At 45.8% G+C, this 12,046-nt stretch overlaps 1 pseudogene; it reads right to left on the bottom strand.

The window, feature by feature from the left end:
* Positions 1-6,756: 6,756 nt before the first annotated feature.
* Positions 6,757-11,812, bottom strand: LOC116984409 (annotated as a pseudogene).
* Positions 11,813-12,046: the final 234 nt, after the last annotated feature.

Genomic DNA, 12,046 nt, shown 5'->3' with positions numbered 1-12,046 from the left:
CAGCTCATTTACACAATCCTACACACACTAAGGACAATTTACACTTATACCAAGTATACAAACCTAAGCCAATTAACCAACAAACCTGTACGTCTTTGGACCATGGGTGGAAACTGAAGATCTTGTAAAAAACATACACGGTCACAGGGGGAACGTACAAACTTCGTACAGACAGCACCCGTAGTGGGGATCGAACCCGGGTTCTGGCACTGCAAGCACTGTAATAATTTGTGCATAACTGAAGGGAATTTGTGGAGGACTTTTTCCATTGAAACTCTTTCTTTCTCAAGCATAAAGAGTGGCGAGCCTGCCTGGCAGATGTGATCAAGACTATGTTCCACAGGCACATTAAAATCTTCAAAAGCGAGAGTCAAGAGGATCAAATGGAATGAACATGCCAATGTCAGGATAGTTATCAGTTTTCCCGGCAGAACGTTTGGTGGCTCAGAAGTGGAAGTGCTTTCCATGGGCTTAGCTATTTTTAAGATTTGAACTGTCACTGTGCATTGATGGACTTCTTAGTTTAGTTCAGAGATACAGCATGGATATAGGCCCTTCGGCCCATCGAGTCCATACTGGTCATCGACGTTTACACTAGTCCTATATTATCCCACTTTCTCATCCATTCTTTCACACATGATGGGCAATTTCCGGAGGCCAATTAACCGACAAACCCACATGTCTATCGTACATGGGAGGAAACTGGAGGAAATCCACACAGTCACAGGGAGAACGTGCAAACTCCACACAGACAGCATCCATGGTCAGGATCGAACCTGGATCTCTGCCGCTGTGAGGCTGCGCTCTGGAGGTGTGAGGCAGCAGACTTCTTCTCTTCCCTTTTTTTGAGAGTAATCAGTCTTGACAATTGCAAGCAGAAAACAGTCCCCATCCTCCAGTGCTTCACTTGGGCTGGCATGAGGTGTCATGGTTAACATCTTTCCATCTTCGGATGATTGCAACGGATTGCAACTGTAAAAGAAGAAAATAACTTAGAGTGGTTTTTGGTACGAGCTCTTAAGAGTTGAGCTTCATCCCCCACATATATTCTCATTGTCATTTCTATTACAGTTCGCTACAAAAATCCATCTCCTTGACCACAATCGACATCCTTTTTGCTCCTGCCTCCTAAAGTCAAACCAAGAGGCCACTCCAGTGACTTAAGAACATGATACAGTCAGACTTGTCGCTGCATGTCTATAATGCTATAATGTTAGAGTGGTTGTCTTTTGGATGGCATGTAAAAATAAGACTCATGGATATAAAAGATCTTTGACCCCGATTGAAAAAACCCCAAAATTGTATAATTAACATCACATTCTTTTCATCCTGTGAATTACAAGCACATGCACTTTATCTAGCAAATCCATTCTTGCTAAAACACAATAGTGGGAATGTGGAAAGAATAGAATGGGTTCCTGTGGAATTATTTATAAGTGGGTACTTGATGGTCAGCCCAGACCTGATGGGTCAGAAGAAGACCTGTTACCATGTTGTATCTCTATGACTCGTTGCTAACTCAAACTGGGAGTATCTAGAAACGAGGAACTGCAGATGCTGGTTAATACGCAAAAGGACAGAAAGTGCTGGATTAACTCGGCAGGTCGGGCAGCTTCTCTGGAGAACATGGATAGGTGCCGTTTTGGGACGAGACCCTTCTTCAGACTGATTATAAGGGGGGGGGGAGAGAAAGCTGGAAAAGGGGAAAGGCAAGACAAAGCGTGACAAGTAATAGGTGGACAGGCCAAAAAACTGTTGAATAATCTATTTACTATTTGTGTTAAAATCTTGTTATATAGGCATCCCCCTTTCTTTCATTTCTGTCCTGAAATGAAAATGGAACACAATAGTTATCTACATGTGGTAAGTAGTACAAGAAGATTTACATTTAAATGTCCAAGAATGTAATAATTTTGCTTTGTTTGGATGATACCCACACATTATAGGAAATGTATATTTATTTGCATACATATGCTCAATCACACTTAATGCTTCTTTTTTTGTACTTTTCCCATGTCCTGTAATAAATCTTCCAACTTTTCCAAATTGTTTTGAAGGCATTTTCTTTTCAGGAATGAGTCATGAATTGTGTTTATGCAAATAATGCAATTTTCTTTTTTTTAAACCTGTTCTGCCAGAAGTGTGAATTACTCAGTGAGTGAAGAGTCCTGTATTGTGGTTTACAGCTGGAGGAGATTTGCAACTACAGTGAGGAAACAGATTGTGGCCAGGGCAGATATCTGTAGCTAACTCCAACATATTGATTGAAATGTGATCTACTTCTTGGTTCTTGGTTCTTGGTCCTCCAAAATATTCCAAATGGAATTTAAACTGGAGGTGGCGGATGGTGGACTTAAGCGAAAAAAGGATTCTTGGAGACGAAGAGCTACCTTAAATTTAGTTGCGTCTGGTTGAGTAACTATGGTAGGGTGAACACTGTTCCATGCTTTAATTGTGCAGGGGAAGAATGAATTGCTGTACAGATCTGTCTTGGCAGCTGGTATCGCAAATAGGATTGAATGCCCTTGTCTGCTCCTAATAGGTTTGGGTTTGGTGTAGGTTTGGTAATCTATGTAGAGCTGACCATTTAACATTTTGTAAAAACAGGTCAAACGGTGAGCTTTACGTCTGTCTTGGAGAGGGTTCCACCCCAGTGAATTCAGGAGTTTGGTAACACTCGCTTCTCTCTCATAGGTATTTGTAACAAATCGAGCTGCCTGTCTTTGGACACGTTCGATGGAAGAAATATTTCTATTTGTGTATGGATCCCATGCTGCAACTGCGTAGTCCAAATGTGGTCTAACGAGGGTGAAGTATAACTTCTCCTTGATTGAAGTTGAACAATGATGAAAGTTGGTCTCAGAAAATTTAGGACACCTGTTGCTTTCACCGTTGCATGATGACTCTGACCATTCCAACATAGATCGTTCTGTAATTTGATGTCAAGGTGGCACCAAGGATTTTGTATGATGTTTCGCCTGGTTTCCTCTTCCTGGTGACACGCATGGTTTCACATTTGGAAGGATTGAACTGCATGCCCCATTGTTGTGACCACTCAACCATAGCATTGAGATCTTTTTGGAGAGCATCTTTATCATCAGCTGACTTAATTGGACGGAACAGCAAACAATCATCAGCGAATAGTCTGGTCGTGTTTGTGACTTTTTCATACTTATTATATTCCAGCAGATCTCTGATACTAGCGATTTAATGATGAATGTAATGTATCAATACAAATGTATGTATAAATGTACTGTATCAAAAAACCTAGAGGAATGTTAAGATTAAATTTTCAATTGTCTGATTAATATGAAGATTTTGTTGAGGAGCTACATATGACAGCAGTGTGGTATATTTATTAGGTTGCTGCATATCCTGTGACTTGATGGTTTGAGGTTTTGATGCCATGGTAAATCTATCAGTATCATGATCTATTCTTAATCCTCTGTCACTGTTTGCGACGTCCACATTGTTGCTGCAGTAACCAATCTCTTTTTCCTCCTTTCTGTATTTTGCAGGTGAACACCATACTCTCCCTCCTATTTTATTTAAATCATAAGTGTCCCTGTTTATTATTTGAAAAGAAGGTTCCCATCACTAATAATTGGCCTGTTCAATGAAGAGGTCTCACGGGATGGATACAGGAGACAATGGGTAACTCTACACGTCTTGAGACATGGCCAATCCACATATGGAGTAGATTGTACCGGTTGGATGCCCTGCTATAGGAAGGATGTCATCAAACTGGAATGGGTGTAAATGTTATGGTGTCTGGTGGTTTAATTTATATGGTGAGGCTGGAGAGGCTTTGTGACTGTGCAATGTGGGAGGCCTCAGTGAGGTTCATAAAATCTTGAGGAGCATAGATTGGGGGAAGAGCCACATTGTTTTCCCTGGAGCAGGGAAGTTGGAGTGGAAAACTAGAGGGTATAGGTTTAAGGCAAGAGGGGAAAGTCTAAAACTAGAGGATATAGGTTTAAGGTGAGAGGGGAAAGATTTAATAGGGACCTGAGGGGAAATCTTTTCACACACACATAGTGGTGCAATATGGAACGAGCCGTCCGAGGAAGTGGTAGATGCAGGCACTATTAGAACATTTAAAACAATCTTGGGCAGTTACCTGAAAATGAACAGTTTAGAGGGACAGGCAAGTAGGATAAGCCCGGTTAGGCGATTTGGTCCGAATGGATGAGGTGGATCGAAGGGGCTGTTTCAATGCTGTATCGCACCATGACTCTATGAAGACTCTACTAGGTCATCCCTCAACCTCCATTGCTCCAGCTAAAATACACCAGTCTATTCAATCTCTCCCCTTAACTAAAATGGCCCTGTGCATTCTCGCCAGCACAATCACATCCTCCCCATAGTGTAGCAAACAGCACTGCACACAATACTCCAAGTGTGGCCTAAAGAGTGTTTGGCAAACATTGCAGAATTACATCCAGACCTCTTATATTCTATGCTCTGACCTATGAAGGCCATCATGACCCATGCCTACTACATCACTACATCAACCGGTGTTGCCACCTTCAAGGAACAATGGATTTGAACTCAAAAGGACACATAGTGCTGGAGTAACTCAGTAGTTCAGGCAGCATCCCTGGAGAACATGGTTAGGTGATGGTTTGGGTTGAGATCCTTCTTCAGACTGGATTTGAACTGCTGGGTCTCTCTATTGAATAATATTGCGTAATGCCCCACTATTTACTGCACATATCCTACGTCACCTTGACTTCTTGAAAATCAATAATTTCACACTTGTCAGGATTAATTAAATTCTATCTGCCGGTGCTCTGGCTAACTTTCCGACATGTCTCCATTCTCCCCACATGCGCACCAACTCACCATCATACTGGAGGCAATTTAGAATGACCAAACAATATACCAACCTCTCATTTTTTTGGATATAGGAGGAGGCCGGAAGATCCAGAGGAAACCTGAATGATCACAGGGAGATCATGCAAACTCCACACAGTGAGCACCAGAGGTCAGGACAAATTTACCATATTCATGCAATACTTTTATTTTTTTTCTGGTTGCAAATTGCTGAATATTAACATGGTCTCATGGTTTGCAATCACCTTACCTTAGGTCCCCTTCGGTCATGGCTGACCACGGGTGTCTCCAGGATGTTATTCCCTATATGGAGGATGCCTGTGCATGACTTTGTTTAATGTGGGGAGACTGGTGCACAGACAGACAGACTGGCCCTTGACAGATCTGGGTCAGGATCCAGTGGCATGGAGTCCAAGACGACCAGAGACCCTTTTCTGCTACAGCCTTCATCGGCCTCCCCAGCCGTTGTGATGCTCCACTAAGGTCAGCCATCATCCTCCGCCTGTTCCACCGTTGAGGTCTTGGTTGGATTGCTCTTTGTCAGAGACCTCCCACTCGACCGTACCGCCATGGGTGGCCCTACCAGGAGCATAGCTCCAGACGGCATCGCTCTCAGAATCTCAGGTCCACACAAGCTTCTCCACCACGACAAGGTGACAATCCACGGACAATCCATGGTTTGCAATATCTGCAGTTTCTTAATTACAGGGCCAGTACAATTGAAGGGCCTCGAATCGAAACATCCACTGCCTGTTTCCTTCTACAGATGCTGCCTGATCGTGTAGCTTATTGTTTGCTACAGTTTCATGCTGTCTCAGCAAAGATTTTACTTTCACTGATCAAAGGGTGCTTGAATCAAACCTAGTGCTATAGCTACCCTTTCCCCAAATGACATTGTTTTTAAAAGCTGCAGACGCTGAAAATCTGAAATAAAAATGTAAAATTTTGAAAATATACAGCAGATCGGGCAACATCTGTGGAAATAGAAACCTTTCGTGTCTGGGACCATTTGTCACAATTGTTCACCTTTTCCCAAGTTAAAAACGCACTAAACACAAATCTTTACGAAGGAACTGAAGATGCTGGAAAATCGAAGGTAGACAAAAATGCTGGAGAAACTCAGCGGGTGCAGCAGCATCTATGGAGCGAAGGAAATAGGCAACGTTTCGGGCCGAAACCCTTCTTCAGACACAAATCTTTGTTTTCTTTGCAATTAAACTTCTCCCCGCTATTCCCCAGCTGTACGATCATTTTGTAAAATCCTTTTTGATATACGATGCACCAGGTTCTACTTTTTTTAAACAAAGATTTGAACTCAAGTTAGTTCTTTGGCATGGGCTTGTGATGACAACACACACTGTAGCTTGCATGCGTCCCCAGTGGTAATTCAAACAAATGTTTGTAACAGAGGCCATTCCCTTGAGAACATGTTGACCGTCTGCCTAAGATTTCTTCACCTCAGGGTGACCCTCTCCCCCCCCCCCCCACCCTTCCAACTTCTCCAATAGAAATCTGTCAACATGGACTCATATGGATTGTGAGTCACATTTGCGTTGGTCACAAAAAATGTTTAAAGAAATGACCCGCGACTCACGTGAAAACAGCACTGAGCTCTGCAAATGTTTTAAATGAGTTTGCAATCTGTCTCCCCTTTCTGTAATTATAAATCACTGTGACCAGGGGGCTTTCCAATGGCGACACTGCTCCTAACTCTGGTACTATGATTGAGATTAGAATGAGGTCATGCAAGAGGTGATGTAATGTTATTGCCTTCTCTCTCCCCTCTCTCTGAAAGCCCCAGTACTTTGATTGGGATCACGATAACAGGCAATGGGAATGTGAACTGGATGTGAGAACATGGCCTAAAGCAGCTAGTTACAGAACAAGTGGCTTTAAGAACTTTTGTTTTCTTTTATGGGTTTACGACTGCAAGGAGAAAAACATATGTGTAAACTGATGTAGATTTTCAGCAACACTGAGAGACGGGGACTAATATAACCAGAGATTAATCTGTATCCTCCTGAATGGAGATTTATAGTGATGTAGTGGTGGTTATGTTGGTACACAGAGTGTCCAGGAGTTTATAAAATTCTGCCTTAGGACCTTTTGAATTACATTTATTGGTCAATCCCAATTAACCTGTGTTGGTGGTGAGTGGCATAGGAGCAGCAGTAGCATAGGGGGCAGCATGGTGGCATAGGGGGCAGCATGGTGGCATAGGGGGCAGCATGGTGGCATAGGGGGCAGCATGGTGGCATAGGGGGCAGCAGTGGCATAGAGGGCAGCAGTGGCATAGGGGGCAGCATGGTGGCATAGGGGGCAGCATGGTGGCATAGGAGCAGTACAGTAGCATAGGGGGCAGCATGGTGGCATAGGGGGCAGCATGGTGGCATAGGGGGCAGCATGGTGGCATAGGAGCAGTACAGTAGCATAGGGGGCAGCATGGTGGCATAGGAGCAGTACAGTAGCATAGGGGGCAGCATGGTGGCATAGGGGGCAGCATGGTGGCATAGGGGGCAGCATGGTGGCATAGGGGGCAGTACAGTAGCATAGGGGGCAGTACAGTAGCATAGGGGGCAGCATGGTGGCATAGGGGGCAGCATGGTGGCATAGGCGCAGTACAGTAGCATAGGGGGCAGCATGGTGGCATAGGGGGCAGCATGGTGGCATGGGGGCAGCATGGTGGCATAGGGGGCAGCATGGTGGCATAGGGGGCAGTACAGTAGCATAGGGGGCAGTACAGTAGCATAGGGGGCAGCATGGTGGCATAGGGGGCAGCATGGTGGCATAGGGGGCAGTAAAGTAACATAGGGGGCAGCATGGTGGCATAGGGGGCAGCATGGTGGCATAGGGGGCAGCATGGTGGCATAGGGGGCAGCATGGTGGCATAGGGGGCAGTACAGTAGCATAGGGGGCAGTACAGTAGCATAGGGGGCAGCATGGTGGCATAGGGGGCAGCATGGTGGCATAGGGGGCAGTACAGTAACATAGGGGGCAGCATGGTGGCATAGGGGGCAGCATGGTGGCATAGGGGGCAGTATAGTAGCATAGGGGGCAGCATGGTGGCATAGGAGCAGTACAGTAGCATAGGGGGCAGCATGGTGGCATAGGGGGCAGCATGGTGGCATAGGGGGCAGTACAGTAGCATAGGGGGCAGCATGGTGGCATAGGGGGCAGCATGGTGGCATAGGGGGCAGTACAGTAGCATAGGGGGCAGCATGGTGGCATAGGGGGCAGCATGGTGGCATAGGGGGCAGCATGGTGGCATAGGGGGCAGCATGGTGGCATAGGGGGCAGCATGGTGGCATAGGGGGCAGTACAGTAGCATAGGGGGCAGCATGGTGGCATAGGGGGCAGCATGGTGGCATAGGGGGCAACATGGTGGCATAGGGGGCAGCATGTTGGCATAGTGGTAGAGTTGCCGTCTTACGGCGACCTGGGTTTAATCCTGACCAACGAACCGCTGTCTGTACGGAGTTTGCACACTCTCCATGTGACCACGTTGGTTTTCTCCGGGTGCTCCGGATTCCTCCCACACTCCAATGACGTGCAGGTTTGTAGGTTAAGTGGCTTGAGTAAAAATTGTAATTTGTCCCTAGTGTGTGTAGGATGCTGCGAGGTATGGGGGTGATCGGTGTCGAACGCCTGTTTCCACGCTGTGTGTCTAAAGTCTAAAGTCTAAAATCTAAAGTCTAAAGGCCAGAGATAAAAAGACAGAAGTTGTGAGACAAAAGGATTGAAGAGCAACAAATTGTGAAGTTAGAGAAGGAATGCAGGTGAAAGCGGTGAGGGATGGGTGAAATATGTGCAGGTCCAGGTGGGGCACGAGGGGGGGGGGGGGGGGGGGGGGAGTGGGGAGGGAGGGGGAATGGGGGAGGGGGGGGTAGTGGGGGTGTGTGGAAAGGAAGGGGGATGGGGGAAGGAGGAGGAGAGAAGGTGTTTGTAGTTCCCAACCTTATTGTCACAGAGAAAACCTGTAGCATGAACATCTAGAGTCCTCAGGCCACATCCAATCTTGTGACAGGACCTGCTCACTTTGTAACCCATTTCTCGATGATTATCAGACCATCCCTCCATTATTAGTTTCAACTATAATCTTTACCTTTAAGATCTTTCCTATCCTGACCCATCCCTCTCTCCATAACTTACAGGACTCCCTTGAATGCCCTGTACATAGAGTTATTAGAGTCATACAGCATGGAAACAGGCTCTTTGGACCAACTTGTCCACACCGACCAACTTGTGATGGGCTACACTCATCCCTTCTTCGTGGATTTTTCCATTTCAAACCTTTCCTATCCATATATACCTTTCCAAAACTTTCTTAAATGTTGTGATAGTACCTGCTTCAACTACCTCCTCTGGCAGCACGTTCCAGATACCTACCACCCTTTGTGTAAAAAAGTTGCCCCTCAGGTACCTATTAAATCCTTCCCTCCTCACCTTAAGCCTATGTCCTTAGGTTATTGATTCCCTTCCTCTGGGTAAAAGACATTTACTCTATCTATTCCTCTCATGATCCTATACACTATAAGATCACCCTTCATCCTCCTGTCCTCCAAGGAATAAAGTCCTAGCCTGCCTCAACCTCTCCCTGTAGCTCAGGTGCTTCAGGCCTGGCAACACCCTCGAAAACAAAACCTTCACTCTAACTTCTTGTCCTCTCCCTCACCCCACTTTCCCCTTCATTAGCGAAGATGAAGTGAGAGCGAAAAAGTAAGGAAGAGAGGCAGAGGAGTGAGGGGTCAAGGTGGGATGTTAAGAAATGCAAGGGGAAGGTATTTGAGGAGGCCCTGGATGAATAAGCACCTTTATTTCGAATGTAGGCGCTGCTCTCTCTGTGGCTTCAGGGAAATGATGCACAGGTGGTGCTGAGGCTGAATTGAGTCTGGGTTCAATGAGGGGGTTGAACATTTGTGAATCAGATTATACATGCACCCCTCATGAATAGGGTATGGGAATATTATAATTGGATGCTAATGACATTTAAATGAGGCCAGCTGCTGCCAGCTATACAGCCTCCCTATGGGTTGTGGGTGTAGGGGTGGACTAGCATTTTAACAGACAGTGGCAGAACGGATGACAGATTACTCTTTCCCCTTCTCATCCCATTCTGTCCTAAAGCTGGATTTTTTTTCACTCGAGTTGCCCTGTAGCCACCTACAGCCTTCCCAGCTTCTTCCATTGCCCAAGTGGTCATACATCATTTGTAAGCCCTTACAGAGAGCGAGCGAGAGAGAGAGAGAGTGTGAGAGAGAGCGAGAAAGAGAGAGAGAGAGAGAGAGAGAGAGAGAGAGTGAGAGTGTGTGCGTGTCTTTACATTGGGGACCTGGGTTGGAGAGTGTTGCACAGAGCGGTGGCCTGTAATAAACTTTTGAGTCAGTTCACGGGCTCGTCCGCCGCCTATATTTTCTGCGGTGAGGAAGAGACCGTGCTCCATGCGTATATGTGTGAGAGGTTACTGCCCCTGTCGATGGTCATGCTAGAGTCGGCTGCCTTCCGTGGGCGCTGGTCACCGCGTGGGGTTGAGAGTATTGTAAATAATGAATGCATTATTGTACTATAATGATTATTTGTTACATTGTAACTTCTGATTGTGTTTTGATGTGATGTATCATACGATTGTGTTGAATAAAGTTTTTGAAAGAAAAAATAAGTGTGTGTCAGTGTGTGAGTATGTATACATATGTACATTTATCCTGTCTCTGTATACAAGTCAAGTCAAGTCAATTTTATTTCTATAGCACATTTAAAAACAACTCTCGTTGACCAAAGTGCTTTACATTAGTGCAAGTACTAATGTGCTACATACAGTGGTACATAGATCAACAATACATACATAGATACATACATACAGCGCTCCCTCAGAGGACCTCAAGAAAGGCTTGAGAGTAGAAATAAGTTTTAAGTCTGGACTTAAAAGTGTTGATGGAGGGGGCAGTTCTGATGGGAAGAGGGATGCTGTTTCATAGTCTGGAGCTGCAACCGCAAAAGCGCGGTTGCCCCTGAGCTTTTGCCTAGACCGCGGGATGTTCAGTAACCCCAAGTCGGCCGATCTGAGGGACCTGGAGGTGTTATGGTGGGTAAGCAGGTTTTTGATGTAGGTGGGGGCAAGCCCGTTAAGGGCTTTGTAAACATAAAGAAGGAGCTTGAAATTTATTCAGAACCGCACTGGGAGCCAGTGGAGAGAGGCCAGAATCGGAGTGATGTGGTCACTTTTTCGGGTGCCTGTCAGGAGTCTCGCTGCAGCGTTTTGGACCAATTGCAGGCGGGACAGGGATGCTTGGCTAATGCCAGTGTAAAGGGAGTTGCAGTAATCAAGGTAGGAGGAGATAAATGAGTGGATGATCTTTTCGAGGTCGTCACATTGGAGGAATTGTTTTATTTTAGCTATCGTCCGAAGCTGGAAAAAGCTAGCTTTTACCACGGCATTGACTTGTTTGTCAAATTTCAACGAGGTGTCCACGTGTGTGAAACTCCTATCTTTGAGGAAGGAGATGAACCAGCTCAGGGCAGTGCCATCAATACCAACCCCGTACCGGAGACAGTCAATTAGGATGGTGTGGTCCACTGTATCAAATGCTGCGCTGAGGTCGAGAAGGATCAGGATTGCACAGTCGCCAGAGTCAATGGTGAGAAGTCAGTCATTATGTACCTTCAACAAAACAGACTCTGTGCTGTGGTGGGCCCTGAAACCTGATTGGAAAGTTTCCAGGATGGTATTTTGGTGAAGGTAAGGCATAAGTTGATTTAAAATTACTTTTTCAAGGACTTTTGAAAGGAAAGGCAGTTTGGAAATAGGTCTGTAGTTGCTAGGCAAGGTGGGGTCTAGGTTAGGTTTTTTTAGGAGGGGCTGGACCACCGCGTGCTTGAAACAGGTAGGATCAGCGCCAGTGTCCAGAGAACTGTTGAAGATGGCGAGGATACTGGGACCGGCTAGTGCAATGACATCCTTCAGAAGGGCAGAGGGGACAACGTCGAGGGGGCAGGGGGCAGGTTTCATGGTGGTGACCAGCTTTACAAGGGAGGGTAGAGTAACGGGTTGGAAACTGTCTAATTTTGAAGAACAGACCAATGAGACATCTAGTTCACGGATGGGAGGGGAAATATTCGTTCTGATGTTCTTAACTTTGCTGGTGAAAAATGTAGTAAATTCTTCGCAGGGGACCCAGCTAAGCTGGTACTAGGGGGCAGGATATATGATAGAGGT

The sequence above is a fragment of the Amblyraja radiata genome, chromosome 20, assembly GCF_010909765.2.
Source record: "Amblyraja radiata isolate CabotCenter1 chromosome 20, sAmbRad1.1.pri, whole genome shotgun sequence".
In the NCBI taxonomy this organism is placed as follows: domain Eukaryota; kingdom Metazoa; phylum Chordata; class Chondrichthyes; order Rajiformes; family Rajidae; genus Amblyraja; species Amblyraja radiata.
This window is presented reverse-complemented; position numbering and strand designations above follow the sequence as displayed.